Genomic DNA, 18,831 nt, shown 5'->3' on the forward strand with positions numbered 1-18,831 from the left:
GAGAGAAGCAGAAGTTACTCATCTGTTATTCTGCGTGTTGGGGGAGGCACCATTGATAGCCAGGCTGGGGACCAGACAGTAAAGCACTGAAGTTTTGAGTATGTGCTTAAACTGTTTGTCGGTCAGCTCAACTTCCAAGTGCCTTCTCTACCATTAAAAAGTTTTTTTAATTACATTTACTTACTATATGTAGGGAGGCAGGGAAAAATACTTGTCACAGTGTGTATAAAAATTTTTAATTTTTGAGATGGAGGTCTCACTGCATTGACCACACTGGTCTTGAGCCCTTAAACATCAGTGGTCCTTCCTTCTTCCCTAGCTTCCCAGGGAGCTGAACTACACTTAGGTGTGTGCTACATACCCTGCTATTTTTTTAAAAATAAAAGTCAGTGCAGAAATTAATAGAAGACAAAAGAATGACAGAAAAAAACAACGAAACCCTAAGTTGTCTTTTTGAGAAGACTAACACAATGGATAGATCTTTAGCTAGACTGGTGAATAATAAAAGGGATGACCAGTGAAACCGCTACATACGTGTCACCAAGCCTGACATCCTGAGTTCAGTTCCTGGACTCACGTGGAAGGAGAGAACTGATTTTCCCCAAGTTGTCCTCTGACCACTCACTGTAGCATCTCCATACACAAAATAAATGTGAAACATGTTTCTAAGGGAGTTAGAGAGAGGGCTCAGAGATTGTGAGTACTGGCTCCTCTGCAGAGGACCTGGTTTGGGTCCTAGCACCCATATGCTCACAAACCTTCTGTAGCTCCTGTTCCAGGGAATCCAGTACCCTTGTCTGACCTCTGCAGGGACCAGACATGTATGTGGTGCATACACATGCATACAAGCAAAAATACACATAAAATATAAAAAAAAAACAGAATAAGAAGAGTCAAATTACCAAAAGCAGGGAGAAAAAGGTTTTGGAATACTAGTAATAGGTGTTTCCCCAATTAGAATTCCCGTTGATAATTACTCCGGAGCCAAGTGTTCTCCCAGTTGCTGTTTTGTCTGACTGGGTCAGAAGTTCCTATGTGATTCACAGCCAGGGTCACTGACCATCATCTGAGCTTTGCCTAGCAGCAGAGGGTGTTAACACATGGACCTTTGGGTCCTTCAGACTGATTTTAGGGTGAGGGACACATTCATGTTTTCTCTGATCCTCTTAAATGTTAAGTCCTACTAGAACATGGGAAAAAAACTCAGAAAATCCCCCAAAAATCCCCAGAGGAAATAACTAACAGTCTGGAAAAAAGCTGTGGATTCTTGGCCAAACCAACATGGTTCGAAACTGATGGGAAGGATGAGGAGTCTTGGCTGCCCAGCTCATTCCCTGCCTGTCTTGTCAACACAGTTGACTCAGGGGACTGTGGCTTTCTGGGTCTTCAGCCCCACCTTCTACATTACAGAATGGGTGTCTCATTTCTCTGGCTTCATCTGCAGGACTATTCTCACCTCTTCTACGGGAAATCCATCTGCATATGTTGGCAGGGCTGTGACCATGTCAGTTTCTTGTGTTCAGTTCCCTTAAATATTGCCCAACATCCAATTTTTTTAGGGAGCTGTTAGCCAGTCCAAATATTTTTAGAGAATCTTTTATGTGCAAACTGCTGTATCACAGGATTCAGGTACAGATTGAAATCTGTTATAATCATGGCAGGTTAAGGTCTAAGGTTAGGGATAGAAATAAAATACTTTGGGTCCCAACAAGGTGGCTCAGAGGGTAAAGGCACCACTACCAAGCCTAACGACCAGAGCTCAATTCCTGAGACCCACGTGGAGGAAAGAAAGGACCAATTCCCTGCAAGTTGTCCTCTGACCTCCACACACGTGTCCTGGTGCCCAAGCATGTACAAACACATACAATAAATGAATAGATAAGTATAATAGAAAATAAAAGGCTTGTATTAGAAATGAAATGCTTTCAAGCAAGGAATGCAAGTTCTATAAATCATATTAATTCATATTAAATCATATTAATCCAGCTATGGTCACAAAATCAAATTTGGTGGGTTTGTTACTAGCCTTGAAGTCATAGAGCTCTGACTGCTCTTGCCTCTTGAGTGCTGGAATTAAAGGGTTGGACCATCATGCCTAGCCCTTTGTTTTGTGGTCCTGGAAGTTGAACCCAAAGCCTCAAGCATGCTAGGCAAATGTTGTACCAAATATACTCTTAGACTCTATTATATGAAATTTTTGCTTGGTATGTTATTTACACTAGAGTTGTGGCACTATATTATTTTTTCTTTAATTTTACATGTATGAGTGATGTGCCTTCATGCCTGGAAGTATAATGTGTGCACAGAGACCAGAATGGGGGTGGGGTAGGGGGGTCAGATTCCCCCACAACTGGAGTTACAGAGGGTTGTGAGAAACCAAGTACATTGCTTTTTTTTTTAATACGGGTTTCCAAAAAGTCTGGAAAAGTAGATCTGATATACTTCAGAACAATTAAACTAAGAGAAAAGTGGAAAGGTGGGGGTGAGAGAAAAGGGGGACAGTACAGTAAGGGGGCGGGGACACGGTGGCATAGGACCTAGGCTTCAAACTGTTCCTGTGTGTGGTGAGCATCACTGTCATGGACAAGGTAGGACCTAGCCTGGGTATGTCATCTAACCAGGACATGCCTCCTGAGGAAATGTATGTGGGGCGGAGGCAGAGACTTAGGACCTTCTGATTTTGAGCTATGTTAATGATTAATTGTATTGCTCTTGTGTGTAGCTTATCAGCTTGAGATAGCTTATCAACTCCAGTTGCCCCTGTGGACTTTGACAGTTCTACAAACAAGTGACAGTGCCACATAGATAGGTCCTGAGATGGGGTGTCAGTCACCCCTGTCTTTCCCACTAGTACTTTTTGTTTGCTTGTTTGTTTGTTTGTTTGGAGACAGGGTCTATTTGTAACCCCAGTTGACCTTTCACTATGGAGCTGAACTGGCCTTGAACCCTTGATGTTTTTACTTCACTGACCAAGTGCTGGCATTACAGTCAGAAGCCACCATGCGGAGCTCCCCACTATGGACTCTTGGACAGCTGTATAATGTAAGCTGTAATCCTGACACCTTGCATGGAACCCTGTGGCATGTGTACTGACAGGCTTCTTTCTATTCAGAGCTCTATGTCTCTAGGTGGGCTTTTCATTCTTTTTTTTTTTTTTTTTTTTTTGGTTTTTTACGAGACAGGGTTTCTCTGTATTGTTTTGGAGGCTGGGCTTCTCATTCTTACATATGCCTTCGAGGAAAGGCCTGATGGGGGACTACCTTTCCTGACAGCCCATTGCACTTTGGAGCTCAAGTGAATGACATAACGTCTGAAAAACACTAAGTTTAACCAAGACAAATATTCAGTGTTATTACAGAGTTGAAGGGGCTCTGGAGGAAATTCTGCAAGAGCTATCATTACCTCTGAATCACTCAAAGTAAATGAGAGGGCTATCACAGCTCTCCCCCTTACCCACTGGAGTACTGTAATTACAGAGTGAAGATAAATGAATTTTGGGAGAACATAGTGACCAGAAGAAGCTGGATGACCTCAGTACCTTTATATCTTTTGTATATGCTAGGCAAGACATTGATTAATCAATTTACAGACAGGGTCTCAGGTGGCTCAGGCATGGCCTCAAACTCATTGAACCGAAGGGTGATTTTAAACTTGTGATCCTTCTGTCTCTACTTCCCAAGTGCTGTATTACAAGAGTGCATTACCAGACTGGTTTTGCTAGTCTTGAACCTATGGCTTCATGCAGACTTATGCATGCACTGGACCAGCATGTACCCAGTCCCCCTTTTACCTTTTGTTTTAAGAAAGGGTCTCATGAAATTGCCCCAGCTGGTCTTGAACTTGAGATCCTCCTGCCTGCAGAGTAGCTGAGATTATATAGGTCTGCACCACCAGGATTGGCTATTATCCCTCCCACCCACTCACGTTAGTGCGTTTTCTCTAGCCAGCCCTGAAGAGCAAGCTGCCACTGAGCACTGGCGTCCTTCCTGCCACCTGTTCTAGGAACTCTGGGTTCCTTTCCTATTTCTTCTCGAGTGAACTCCCCAACACTTGGATGCCATCTCTCCACTGCACAGATCTAGAGATGCTCGTAGGCCCTTTCCCGGTGCTGGAATAGAAGCATAGATGCCCATTGGCTCCAGTACCAGTTAAAGTACTCCCACTGTTTCTCCCAGTCCCAGGTGACAGCTAGTAAAGCTGTAGAGGAAATAATCCTGCTAAAGTCCAGCTGCATAGAACAATAAGGGTTTAGTGGGTGGTTTGTTTTTCTCAAGAAATTTGCATATCCGAGGCTCGTTATCCAACACAATAGGCCTTCCCTACAACGGAAGTGACTCCCTCCTAAGACATTGCTCAAACAAAACCTAAGGCTTGACTGGCTCCATAGGAATCTGATTACTGCGAGAGAGTGGTGCGAAAATCTGAAAAACCTGAAATGTGAATATAATCTTTTATTTGGATCGTGACAAGACCTTTTGGTTCTTTGGTTGGCTGGGGCATGCACAGGAAACATAGGCTATGAGTTGCTCCATCCTGCTTAGAGAACATTTTAGAATTGGGGAAAACAGAGAGAAGCCCCTTAGATTCATCAGCAGTGTTAAAATACGTATTTCTACCAAGGCAGGGGCTCTCTACTTCAGGATGGAGGCCAGTTTCCCTCAAAGGGCGCAGAAGGACAGATGGGAGGTTTCCAGAGAATAGAGGAGCCTTCAGGGCCTCTATGAGTCAAGGATGTAATTTGAGAGGGAGGGTGGGTGAGGCCGTGAGAGGTAGGATGCGAGTCCGGGATGCACAGCGCTAAAGGACCAGGTTGGCTGGAGTAACTGGACGCTGCTCTCTGACCGCCCCACGTGGCAGGCCCGGGGGAACGGGGCGGGGCGGCAGGCAGGGGCGGGTCCTGCGGTGACGCGCGGGTATATGACCGGGCATGCGCACGCGGCGGGGGCCGGACACAGAGGGGGCGCGTGGCTGTCGGCTGGGACGCACCCACTCAGTAGCTGTGTCGCCGGCTGCCCCCGGGCCTGGATAGTGAGGCTGCGTGGGCCCGACTGCCGACTGGAGGACTGCAGGTGAGGACTAATGGGGCGCATGCAGGATGGGAACCCGTTCACCTCCGGGCTGGGGGACACCGTGTGGGGGTTGGGGACACAGGCACACCGAGGACCGGGATCCTTTCCGGAGGCCGCTCACTCCCTGAGCCCGATCCTGGTGGCACCTGATTGCAGTGCCACGATGGCGAGGGAAAGGAGGTCACAGCGCTGTCCCTTCGGCTGGAGGGCCTGGGATGTGTGAGCCAGAGAAGGGCGCCAGAGAGGTCGATAGCTGCGCGGAAAGGTAGAGATGGGCTTTCTAGAGCCGGGGGACGTAGAGCACAGAGGAAGCGGAGTAGATAGATGGGCAGATTGGATGCTCTGCGGTCGCGGCTGCTCGCATGGGACTCTGGTGTCTGGAACTTGCATTCCAGTAACCTGTGTGTCCTCCTCCCTGCCCCCTGCCAGGCCATCCTCCGACTGAAGGGTGATGTCTGATTCTTATGGTTGGGTTGGACCGGAATGGAGAACCGCACGCTGATTTCCCTCTTGACTAACGGCAGGGATGGCTCTTGGACTCTCTTAGGTTGGGACTGACCAAATTAGGTGGTCTGACTGATTACCGGCTGCCCTCTCTCGGAGTTTTAGGGCTACGGTCAAAATAGCCATCCATAATCATCTTGTGGTCCCGAGGTGGGATCGCAGAAGGAAAGTTGCCTCTCTGGTGTGTGGGTTTAGTTTTAAGAATCTTGTGTCTCCCCGGGCCTAGATTCCAAACCGATCGAACTGTCCGAATAGTTATGTGACCTGTATGGTCAAGATAACTCTTGAGTATGATTTGGTGAGGGACAGAGTGCTTTCCTGTAACCTAAATGGAAGGGTAGGGGCAGGAGCAACGTTGGCAGAACCCCTCTTCCTGAAGCAACCTCTGGATTTGGGGTTGTGGTATTAGCCTTTTTAAAACCCAGCTAGTCCCTGGTCCTTGGAATACCGTACTTGCTGGGGGTGTTGATTTTAGGGGATGGTGGAAACTGGCCGCAGAGTAGCCACCCTGAGCTTGGTTCAGCTCCTGTTCCTAACGTGGTCTGCGACCTTGGGGAGGGTTCTGGTTAGTCCTGAGGCCAACCTGACTTGTTTATCCGAAATATGTACAATTCCATAATCCTTACCTGTCAAACCTTAAACACCGAGGGCTTCCAATGTGCCTCCTTGGCCAAGCAGCGGGAGTGATGGCCAGATTCACAACTTCCAACAACTGGAGTTCAAAGTAGTTTTCTGTTGCTGACTCAGTTGAGCTCTTTGCCAGCGGTGCAAGCGGGAGATGGAGTACGGGTCTTCTTCCCGCGACTTTTATCGGTGTGACCAGAGGCACCGAATTGACCCAGGACGCTTCCAGAAGGACCGTGCCGGAACGAAAGACCGTGCCGCAACACTTATTGACGCTGTATCTGTCTTTTTATTGTTCACCTGCACAGTGTAGAAGCCCAGATAACGGGGATAAAAGGACCTAGAAACTGACTGAGCAACCGACTAATTTGAGTGAGGGAGGTCTGTCATTTAGACAAGAGGAGAATTGCGGGCTCCCAGGGATCCAGAGCTCTGTTGCAAACCCGGTGTTGGTGCTGAAGGCCCAGGTCCCTTGTACAGAGTTTGGTTTGCACCCTTCCACGGCCTGCAGGTGAAGAAAGAATTAAGTGGCAACTCAAGAGGTCTCCTTGCTAGTTGGAGTAGTTTAGAGAAGGGAGCGCTCTGTTAGAGGTGAGGCGCGGTGGCAGAGCGCTCAGCTCTTTGGAACTAGATGGATGTCTGTCCAAACCCCAGCGCCATCACTCCAACAGTGAGTCTGTTCTCTTGACTGACCGGTGGGACGTTGTGGTCGTGTCTGGAATGTGTCTGACGCCTTGGTAGGGCCTCCATTCTGTGGGTTTAGAGTCTCAGCGGCTCAAGTAGGCTAGGTTGTAAGGATGGTGGGAACCCAGACATAAGGTGAATTGTCTCCTCCTTAGCAGGGTATAAAGTGTACCTTGTCCTCCTGGGGACACTGCTTTTCTGTGGCCTGCCATTGGGCAATCTTAGGAAGATGGGTGTTTTTCTGCCTTGAGTCTGTTCCTCCTCAGGGTTTAGTGATGGCCAGGAAGGACTCCGCCTCAACTCCCCCCTCCAGCGCCTCTGTGTGTGTGTGTGTGTGTGTGTGTGTTTGTGTGTGTGTGTGTGTGTGTATAGGATACTTGTCAGTCACAGGATAGGTCCTGGTTTCGGAGACTGCCTACACCCTCTTCCCTGCACCCCAAGCTAATCCCTAATGGGGCGGAATATATTGCATGTGCTTCCCTCCCTGACCCCCCCATACCTGCTCTATTTAATGCCTGAACAAAGTAGTATTTTGCAGAGTCACAGACTGGCTTGTTATCTGAAGTGACTTATAAAAATACTGGACCCAGAGATGTTAATTGGTGTCCCCAAGTGACATCTCTGTGGCAGAGACGTATTGGGGAATACCAAAGAAGTGTTCTGCTCCCCACCCTTTAATTATGTCAAATTTACCGATAGTCCTGTGTTCTCTTTGGGAATACTGGGAAGGGGGTCAGTTATTGCTCAGCATGTTGGATGGACCAAGGGAGGGAGTTTCTGCTTTTGCCACAGTAGTTTGTTTGGGGAAGCCCTGTACTTCTTTCTCTTGTAGACTCTGGAGGAAAGAGAGGGTTCCAAGAGAGCAGGGAAGGAGGAAAGGGTCATGCTATCCTCCCCACCCCCTTAGAGTCTACAGTGGGCCTTCTCTGACCTCCAAGCTGGCGGCTGTCTGAATGCCAGGAGATAAGAAGTCCAGAGTCTGCTAACTTAGGACTGTTGCCAGCCAGAGCCCCATCACAGGAACTCCAAACCCCAACTGCCATGGAGTCTCCAGAGAGGGCCATTGACTGGGACCAGTCCAGATAGGGAAGCAGAGCCCCCTACTGGTCCTTCCAATTGATATCAGACCGAAGGCCTGGCAGGTATAGATCTCACCTGCCAGGGGAACTCCCATGCCCAGCCATGGCAACCAGAGTTCTGCATCCTACAAGCCCTCTAACTTTCTGCCAGAGCAGGCCCAGGAGAACCTAGAGATGGTGGAATAAAGTGATGCTCCTAAATTTATTATGGTTGACGCCTAGAGCGTCTCTCAGGGCATTCCATACTGTTATAAAGACATCCATTAAAAGGTGTGAATTAAGGGGTGATATGGTTAGTATATCTCCTCATAGAGGGCTGTGTTATTATTATTGTTATTATTGTTAAGGTTTTTTGAGACAGGACTTCCCTGTGTTACAGTCCTCGCTGTGCTGGGACTGGCTCTGTAGACCAGGCTGGCCTTGAACTCGTAGGTGGTGATGCGAGGGGTACTGTGAGATGGTTCAGTAGAGAAATGTGCTTGTTGCTGGGCTTAACATTAGGAATTGGCTCTCCAGGACCTACATGGTAAAAGGAGAGCACCAACTCCCTAAAGTTGTCCTCTGACTCATGCACACAAATAACTATAAACAAAATTACATATATATATTTGGTTTTTCAAGACAGGGTTTCTCTGGTTTTGGAGGCTGTCCTGGAACTAGCTCTTGTAGACCAGGCTGGTCTCGAACTCACAAAGATCGTCCTGCCTCTGCCTTCCAAGTGCTGGGATTAAAGGCATGCGCCACTACCGCCTGGCTCAAAATAATATTTTTTAAAAACCTATATGTGTTTGTACTCATTTAGGTCCACCTTCTCCCATTATACTAGGCTAACACTTTGTATCCTTCAGCAATGTGACCCCTTTGGGTTTAGTCCCCTGATTAGACTTGGAAATCGTATATGAGAATCACACGTGTTGTGCGACAGTTGTATGCTGTGTGGAGGTGCATTGCTGTGATTAGTGTAATAAAAAAACGAATGACCAATAGCTGGGGGGAGGTATACACGGGACTTCCAGGCAGAGGGAGAAGATAATCAAGGTGTAAGGGGGATGGGAATGGGCCACCTGTGAGCCCTTGGTTTCCTTGGGTTGTGGTGCTGGGGACAGAATCCAGGGCCTTGTGTACCCTAGGCCACGGTCTGCCAAAGAGCTGCGTTTCTTTGTTTTCTTCGTGAAATAATGTTCACTGGGCTCTATAATCACGTAGTTCAAAGATCAGAACAGTCAAGAATGAAAGTGTTCATCATCCTGCTCCCCCACTCTGCCTTTTAAAAATAAATATCCTTGGCCAGTGTTTCGGACATTGCCTGCCACTATCCTAGCTGCTGTTATTGGTACCTCACCATTCAGTCATGGGTTTACATTCTCTGCTACAGCTGTGTAGTAGTCCATAGTAAAAGGGCTATCATCTTACATCCGTGTTAACCGCCTGGGTTTCCATCATTTTTCCATGACACACGGGGCTGTAATGAATAACTTTGCACATGAGTGGCACTTCCTAAGCATGTCGTTATAGAATAAGTTTTGTGAAGTGGACTTCCTATGCAAATGGTTAAATACAGCCCATGCAAAAGGCTAGATATAGCCATTTAGTCTGCATTCACTAAAAATGACATTTACAAGCTGTATTTAGAATCCTATTTCTTTTAGGGGACACCTGATTTAAATTTGTAATTCTTTATTTTATTTTTGTAGCTTGTGTAGGTTATTCATTTTCATACTTTAAAAATTTTAATTTTAAGCTGGGCGTTGGTGGCTCATGCCTATAATCCCAGCACTCGGGAGGTAGAGGCAAGCGAATTTCTGTGAGTTTGAGGCCAACTGGTCTACATAGAGAGTTCCAGGACAACCTCCAAAGCAATACAGAGAAACCCTGTCTCAAAAAACAAAACAAAACAAAATTTTAGCCAGGTGGTGATGGCACACGCCTTTGACCCCAGCACAAGAGAGGCAGAGGCAGGAAGATCTCTGTGAGTTTGAGGCCAGCCTGGTCTACAAAGTGAGTTCTAGGACAGCCAGGACTGTTACACAGAGAAACCCTGTCTCAAAAAGCAAAACAAAATAAAAATTAATTCTATGTGTATGAACGGTTTTTTCCTTGCATGTCTGTGCACCACTTTCATGCAATGCCCACAGAGGCCAGAAGAGGGCGTTGGATTCCCCTGGAACTGGAGTTTCAGATGGTTGCGCGTTGGATGTCCTTTCCCATTATACTTCATTTTATTTACTTATTTTGGAGATTTTCTCTTTTTAGTGTATGTGTGTGCTTGCATAGGTACAGGTGGAGGGCCAAGGAAGGTGTCAAATTCCCTGAAGTCGGAGTTACAGGTCGTTTCTTTTCCTTTTGAGACAGGAACTCATATGTAGCCCAGATGGCCTTGAATTTACAGTGGTCCTCCTGAATGCTGGGATTACAGGTGAGCCACCATACCCAGCTGTTATTTTAAACTTCTGATATTGACTTTAGATGTACTAAAGAGTTGTAGAGATAGATTTCCTTCCCCAGGACTTCATTTACCAAGAGCAGGAAATCAAATATTGACATAGCATTATAGACCGTGAGTCTTTTTAATATGTCACAATGCCTACACTAACATCCTTTTTCTGAGTTCAGGGACTGATGTGCCACCCACATCACACTGAGTTGGTGTTTCTCCTTAGTGTCCCCTTTAGTCTCTGAAATACATAGGTTCCCTGATTCTGGATTGTATCATTCATTTTGAGCAAAAATGTTGTCCAAGAATGCTGATGTTGCTTTTTTTAGGTTCATAATGAGTGTGTGTGTGTGTGTGTGTGTGTGTGTGTGTGTGTGTGTGTGTGGTGTACAGGGGACAGGAGGTCAGGGGGCAACTTCAGGGTTTTTCTTTCTTTCCACCTGTGCAGACCAGGGTCCTTTTTCGTTTCTGCCCATGCTGCATACTCCAGGCGAACTCTCCAGCAAGCCTCTGGGAGATTCTCCTGTCTCTGTCTCCCATCTTACCACAGGAGTGCTAGGATTACCGATGCATGCCACCACACACCATGGTATCCAGATATTTTTGTGGGGTTTCTGGAGTTGAACTCAGGGTGTTAGGTTTGCAGGCTAATATTTTTACTTGCTGAGTGGTCTTGTTTGCCCTCCTGTGAGTTATCATGACCCAGGGACCCAGTTAGGGAACCATCATGTACCCAGGTCCTCCTTTACCACCGAGGGAGGACAAAGGAGAGGTGGCATGGAGCCAGGTCAGATCTTCCCAAGAAAAGTGCCTTCTGCTCTGTGGTCATCCCAGGCCAGGGCCCAGGACACATGCTGGTGCCACTGCCACACAGAGCCATCAGCCCGTGTGCTACAACTCACCTCGTAAAGTTACCACTGCCTTTCCCTTGGTCACTGCAGGCAGTGCTCTGAGACTGTACAATCCTGTTTCTCCTGGTGCTGTCCCCCTCTAATTGTAGCAACCTTCTGTGGGTCTTGTTTGCACAGTGGTCACTGTGTTTGCCTAACGATTCTGTTTGCCCCTTTCCTGCTGCATGTATTGAGATTCTGCTGAAAAGGAAGAACTGACCCCTCTCTTGTGTTAGCTTTATTCTGGGGTTAGGATCTTATGGTCATTATTTATGACTCACTCTTCCCATTCCCTCCTGCCTTTTGTGGTATTGAACCAAGGGCGTCCCATGTGTGGTGCCCCCCCCTTGGATCTGTGGCTATCCCTGCCCCACCAATGGCCACTTTAAGAGCTTCCTGTTATCTTTTGTGCTCTTTGATAAGCCCCTTCCTCCTCCTCCCCCAGCAATTTTTTTTTTTTTTTTTTGGTTTTATGAGACAGGGTTTCTCTGTTTTAGAGGCTGTTGGTCCAGCCTGGCCTCCAACTCACAGAGATCCGCCTGCCTCTGCCTCCCGAGTGCTGGGATTAAAGGCGTGCGCCACCAAAGCCCGGCCCCCCAGCAATATTTTAATGTCACAGGATAACCCTTGTTCATCTCATCACTTCCCTCTTCAGCCCTAGAACAAACCACTTCTCCAAGGAGCCTGATAGTGAGATTAAGGTCTATTTGTTGGACGTGTCATTAGTCACTACTGGGGTTATCTAGGTCCTTTTAGCAGACAAAGCTGGGAAGTGCATAATGATACTAACCCATAGGTGTCCGCCCCTCCTGTGTTGTATGATTTAGAACAATCTTGAGCAGAGTGTCATGTGGCCACTTGCTATGTAGCTGAGGATAACCTTGAACTTCTGATCCTGCTGGGAATACAAGCACCTGGTTTACTCAGCCCTGGGCTTTAACCCAAGGCTTCATGCATGCTAGGCAAGCACTCTCCCAGCTGAGCTACGCCCCAGCCCCTGTGTTTATGTTTTAAACCGTGTCTGTACCGATACGTCTTATTTCAACCTAACACCGTAAATTCACTTCGTAAGTCTTTACCCCGTCACTTACAGCTTCCTCCTTCAACAGTGAAAAGCTGTCAGCCCCCGTCAGATTGTCAGGTTGTAGGTTATCTGCTGATTGTGCGGCTGTTCTGACACTGGCCTCACCACACGCCTCTGTGCGGGCTGTAGATTTGACTTCACTGACCTTCCTGATGATAGAATCCAGACGTGGGGGCCGGTGTCCCTGCCTGCCATGGACATTTGTGCCTACAGTGGTGTCAGGGTCAGTGATGTCGCTGACGTAGTCCCTCCTAACTGTCCCACCGCACTCCTCTTCCGGCCACTCGCATCTGCCTTCCTCTCCCTTCCTCTCCTCCCCTCCCCTCTTCTCTTCCCTCCCTCCCTCCCTCCCTCTACAAGCGCATGGGCCATTTTATTAGAGTTTGAGAGAAAAACAGGACAATTGAGCTGCAAAGCTGACACTTGTTGGAAGGAAGGGATGAATGAAGAAGCTCAGGTCTTTGGACATTTCAGCTACAGACTTTTACAAGCAGCTGTGCAAAGGGTGTGGGGAGTCTTCAGAAAAAAGAGCTTGACTTCTTAGGCCAAGTTTTCTGGGGTTTTTTTGTTTGTTTGTTTGTTTGTTTTTTTGACTGGTATCCAAAGAAGAGATAGAAAGGGAAAAGGAAAATACACATACACGTTTGAGTTGGAAGAGTGGGTGGACTCTGCAGTGAAGACAGATAGTAAGCAACTGCCACATTGTCCTTACAAGTTTCCTTTGAACGTTGATTGTGTGTGCTCACGCACACACCTGTGCAGAGGTCAGAGAACACCTGGCTAGAACCGATTCTCACCTTCCCTTCCTGGTTCAGAAAGTGGAGCTCAGGTCGTCAGGCTTGGGGCCAGTGCTCTTAGCTGCTGTGCCGCCCCCCAGTCCACATCTGTCTTTTGAGATGGGGGGGGGTCTCTGTTTAACCCAGACTGGTCTCAAACTCGGAGATCTTCGTGCGTCGGTGCCCCCAGTGCTGGATTTGTAGGCGTGTGACACTTGCCTGGCTTTGCATCTGTCCTAAGCAACAGTCTTGTTAGTGCCGTGGCTTCAGAATTATTAACTCACAGAGCACACAGAATGGCCACTTGGGTGAGAGCTCCTTGACAACAGCCATAGTCATATTCCCCACCCCCTTTGCTCGAGTGGTCCTGCACTTAACATTGTTGCTAGGATGGGCTAGTGGAAGTTGCAGAATAGGGAAGATCTGCTGAAGCTTGGGGTCTTCCATTGTAACTCTAGGGTATGCAATTGTGTGGTGTTGTCTATGAAAACAGGCAAGCATGCTAGCCCAACACAGATATGTGCTAAAACAACCCGTTTTGTGATTAGCTGTCTCTGATGGCTGATTCGGGCAATTCATCAACTGAATTCTTTGCTGAGGGTCCTACAAAGCTAAAATCAAGGCGTCAGCTGTATTTCTTTTCCAGAAGGGTAGCTTTCAAGGTTGGGAAGAAGTCGGCTCCTTGAAGAAGTAGGGTGGATTTCCCCCACTCTGGCTGCCAGCCAGGGACCACTTTCAGTTCTTAGAAACCCTTGTCCCATTTTCTTCTATCTTTTTTTTTTTTTTTTTTTTTTTTTTTTTTGAGATAGGTTCTCGGAATCATAGGTTGGCCTCAACCCTTGAATTTCTGATCCTCCATTGTGGTTGGGATTGAAGCCACAGTGTTATCTTAGGCAGGCACTCTACCAATGGAGGTGCATTCCCAGCTTTTTCTCTCCCTTTTTACTTTTGGGGCAGGGTCTTCTGTAGCCTTGAACTTACTATGTGGCTGAGGATGGCCTTGAACTCCTGATTCTCCTAACTCTTCTTCTTGCATGCTGGCGAGTACATCCACCACTCTTGCTTCCTGTGTGTCAGCCACCAGCGGCAGCCTCCCTCTCTTCAGGAGGTGTAATCCAAGCACGGGATTGAGGAGTCATTTACAGGTTCTGCCCACAAATAAAGCAAAGGTCACAGACATCATCCTAGAACACTACTAAAGTGATCCAGCTGTGATTCCAGCACCAGTTTACCTCGTTTCAGTTTTCCTGACAAGTTGCCACAGATTTGATGGTTTCAAACCACAGCAGTGTTGTTCTCTCAAAGTTCCAGGGACCAGAAGTCTGAAATTAAGTGTGGGTGGGTGGGACTCTACTCCAACAGCTCTTGGAAGAATCCTTCCTGCCCTTTCTGGCTTCTGCCAGGTGGGGTGGGTGGTGACAGTGACGGCAGGGTCGGGGTGGCAGCTTTTGGTACTTGTGGCTGCATTACCCCAGCCCGTTTCAGTCCTCATACAACCTCCACCATCTCCAAAAAGACTAGTCATTGGATTTATGGCCCATCCCGATACTGTGATGGTTTCCGCTTGAGGTCCTCACCTGACGTCATCAACAGAGACCCCGTTTCCTACTCGGATCACATTCTAAGGTTTTGGAGAGAGGTGATTAGGGGGTACCATTCAACTTAGAATGCAGGAGATAGCCTTTGTAAAACCTGGCTCATGGAACTATGAAAAGGAGGAGGAAGAGGATACTTCTGTTGAGCCCTGAGGCAGAATGCCGGCCTGGATGCTCTGGCTCAGAGCCCAATCCCAGGCCCCTGCCTCCCAGGTCAGAAGGCCTCAGGTCTGAAGGAAGGCCTGGCCTTCTGGATCAGGTGCTCTCTGTACCAGTAGTTCCAAAGGAGTGCGGAGTGTTCCTGTAGGAAGTGTGGGGCTGGTGCTGAGGGACCATTTGAGTGCTCTAGCTCCGAGCTGTACCTTCATTCTGTCGCTAGATAACTAACATTTATTGGGTGACTTCCTGTGTAGCAGCTACTATATCTAATATTCCCCATCACTTTTCTCAGCTACCCTGAGGGGGAGGGCCTGTTTCAACCTTGGCTTGTCTCTACCAGGTAACTGAGTCCCATTGGCTGTGTCTTCACTTAGATCCTTGAAGCTGATAGTTAGAGTTAGGACTCAGGCAGAGGTCGGTGTGACTCAGCACTCTTACGTCTCCTTCCATTTAGCATTATATGTGTGTATGATGGGGAGGCACATTTGCCAAGCACGTATGTGGAGTAAAAGATCATTTGCTCATTTATGTGAGCTCCAGGGACTGAACCCAGGGTGCCAGCTTGTGTCACAGCACTTTTACCCACTGAGCCATCTTGCTGGCCCAGCCTCCTAACCTTTGTATATACGTTATGACTTGGATTACCTTCATGGTAACAGTCCTTGCTGTTGTACACTTAGATTGCTTGTCTTTGGTGCGTTGTGACTTGCCTGTGTGTTTGGGGCAGTACTGAGGATTCAATCTAGGGCCTTAATAAGCAAGCAAGATCTATCTCGTGTCTCCTAATAAAACTTAAAAAAAAGACTGTGGTGGTGCATGCTTTTAATGTCATAGCCAGGTGGGTTTTAATCCCATAGGCAGGTGAGTTTGAGGACAACCTGGTTTCCGTAGTGAGTTCCAGGGCAGCCAGAGATACATAGAGTCCCTGTCTCAAAAAAAAAAAAAAAAGGAAAAGACTCAGTAGGTAAATGCCTTGACATCAAGCCTGGTGACTTGAGTTTGGTTCCCAGGACCCTGGTTCCCAGGCCCTGAACTCCACATGCCCTTTAGAAAGGAGGTAAACCGTGCTTTAGCAATATTGGGGTAACCAACTATTTATTAAGAAAAAAATTAGCGGGCGTTGGTGGCACACGCCTTTAATCCCAGCACTCGGGAGGCAGAGGCAAGCAGATCTCTGTGAGTTCGAGGCTGGGCTGGACCGATAGCCTCCAAAACAATACAGAGAAACCCTGTCTCGTAAAAACCAAAAAAAAAGAAAAAAAAAGAAAAAAATTAGATTCTCTTAGGCCAAACTAAATTCTGGGTGAGTTAGAGATTGAAGTCTTTAAATGTAAGAAATTCAAATGTACATGTCTATAATTACATCTTAGGAAGGTTTTGTTGTTAATGTTTGTTTCTTTTCTTGAGTCAGTCTCTCTGTAGCCCTGGTTGGCCTGAAACTTGCTGTGTACCCTAGGGTAGCCCTGACTTTGTGGTTATCTTCCTGCTTTCTGCTCCCCAGTGCTGAGATTACAGGTGTGTATCACCGAGCCTAGCTTTCGGAAGTCTTTTTCTAATCATGCTAGTGAGAGCAGAAACTTTAGGAGAAATTGTATTTTGACGTCTGATAATTGTGTCACCAGGAGCTGGAAAGATTGCTTAGTGATTAAAAGCACTGGCTACTCTTACAGAGGGCCTGGGTTTGATTCTCAGCACTCACATAATAGCAACTGCAATTCCAGGGGACACTGCATCCTCCATGGGCTGCTGAATGCACATGGTGAACATGAACTCATATAAGCACACACACACATACATGAGTATAAATACATAAAAAGATAGAATGTTATGTCACCAATTCCAGTTGAGCAAAATTTAAAAGGAAATAGGAAAACATTTGAATGTGTGACCAAAGGTTAATATACAATGAAATCTTTTTTTTTCCCTGGAATAAGGGGCACAGATTCTTTAAACATCAAGGCGGTGTGTGTGTGTGTGTGTGTGTGTGTATGTGTGTGTGTGTGTGTGTGTGTTTGAGTGGGTGTATGTGTGTGTGTGGTTTGTGTGTTGCAGATAGTTGTGAGCTTGTGAGCTACTCAACATGGACGCTGGGAACTGAACCAGTCCTCTGGGAAAGCAGCAAAAAAAGCTAATCTGAGCCATTCTCCAGCCTCAGCAATGAACTCTTTAAGAAGCACCAAGAAAAAGATGCTTGTATTTTAGCAGCAACAAGGAGAGGGGAGTAGTAGGCAATTGGGGAAACAAAAACATAACTGTTTGCAAACCTGAGAATGTTTGGCCGCACTGAGAGTCATAAAGTAAAATGCAAGGCCAGTGAATGGATGGAGACATTTGCCTCCCGCTGTGGTAACCCAAGCTGGATCTCTGGAGCACACAGGGTGGAAGGAGAGGGCACATAGGTTCACACACAGACATACATATAAATAAATAAATGTGCAGAAATGCAAAAGCTGCAAATGCAGCTGAGCGGCAATGGCTTGCCTAGCATTTGTGAAGCACATGCCTATCATCCCAGGAGGTGGGGGCGGGAGGCTACAACCTGGTCTCTATGAGACTCTTGAGTAAGTGGTACTTAACCCCTTATCCAATGTTTGTTCTGGGCCTAACGGCACAGGCATATAATTCCAGTCCCTTTCGAGGCAGAGGCAGAGTGATCTGACAGTGTCTTAAAAAATAAAAAGAGGGCTAGGGACATAATATGGTGGTTAGTGCTTGCCTGGCATGCACGTTACCAAACTAAAATAAATAGTTGTTAAATGTGGCCTCTGCTGACTTCCTAGGTCTGTCCTTTCCATCCATTTGGTAAGACCCTCTTTTATCTCTTATAGTTTGTGCGTGTCTTGCTGGGGATGGGGGTGGGGTATGGGCACTGCCATCTCCTGTTAGGGAGGGTATCTGGCCTAGGCAGCTATGATTTCTTTTTTTTTTTTTTTCTGGAAGCCCAAACTGTTCTGCCAGTCAGGAGAGCCCTGTACTATGGATGCTTTCTCTGGCCTTTCCTGGAAGTTAGAGGGTTCCCTTGCCAGCCCAGTGAAACACTTGTTTTCTTGGAGAACAAAGTACAAAGCTTGGGGGCTAGTTCCAACTTTGGTGGCCTTCGGGGGACTGGCTCTGCCATCCCTGATCTATGGAACGTCTCTAGCCTTTGGGTATTCCACTGCTATTTCCCCAGTGTTGGGACACTTTGCATGGGACAGGCTGGGCAAGTTCTCAGGATAACCAAGTCCCTGGGTGGTTTCCAGGGCAGCAAGCCATGACTATTCCCATCCCCTTTCCCAGAAAGGTGCAAAAAGTACAGTCACCCCACTCCCCCAGGCCCCGGGCAGCTGACCAAAATGCCCCACGGGACAGCCTGTCCAGCCCTGGGAACAAAGTCCCCGTGTTTCTGTTTCTGCACCTCCCTCTCTCGACACTTTCTGACATCCAGCAGACCCATGACAGAGACCTTGACCATGAGTGAGCCGCCTTCTGTGTGTGAGCTATGACCTTCATTATTGTCCACTCTCTCTTCCGGGCAACCCTCCGCCCTCCCCCCCAGCAATGCTGTGTAGTTGGCACATTGAGGGGGTTTTGTACGTAATGGGAGAAAAACTCAGAGTTTCCATGAGCAGCTGAGGAATTCTAGGAACAGCCTGTGGGGCTCCCCTTATACTTCCCCTACTATGGGGGGAAAGTGAAATGTTATTTTTGGTGAGATTATCAGATGGCTGCCAGTCTGGGCACTTTGTTCTCAGAGACGTGAGGAAGGGAGGGAGCTACTTACTGCTATCCAGTCTCCTGTTTTGTTTTGAGACAGGGTCTCACTTCGTAACTCTGGCTGTCCTGGAACTCACTGTGTAGACCTGACTGGCCTCAAACTCAGAAATTCACCTGCCTCTGCCTCCCAAGTGCTGGGATTAAAGGCACGGGCCACACTATGCTTGGCTTACCACA

The 18,831-nt window shown here is 47.4% G+C and overlaps 1 protein-coding gene across 3 annotated transcripts in view; it reads left to right on the top strand.

The window, feature by feature from the left end:
- The first annotated feature begins 4,926 nt into the window (after positions 1 to 4,926).
- Positions 4,927 to 18,831, top strand: part of Slc39a14 (solute carrier family 39 member 14) — a 45,664-nt gene continuing 31,759 nt past the window's right edge. For 2 of the 3 annotated variants that reach the window (XM_040735084.1, XM_040735042.1), the window contains exon 1: positions 4,927 to 5,069. The gene's annotated coding sequence lies outside the window, so the exon portion shown is untranslated. The remainder of the gene's footprint in view (positions 5,070 to 18,831) is intronic. The other variant, XM_040735160.1, reaches the window with a different exon arrangement.

The sequence above is a fragment of the Mesocricetus auratus genome, unplaced genomic scaffold (assembly GCF_017639785.1).
Source record: "Mesocricetus auratus isolate SY011 unplaced genomic scaffold, BCM_Maur_2.0 Super-Scaffold_2245, whole genome shotgun sequence".
In the NCBI taxonomy this organism is placed as follows: domain Eukaryota; kingdom Metazoa; phylum Chordata; class Mammalia; order Rodentia; family Cricetidae; genus Mesocricetus; species Mesocricetus auratus.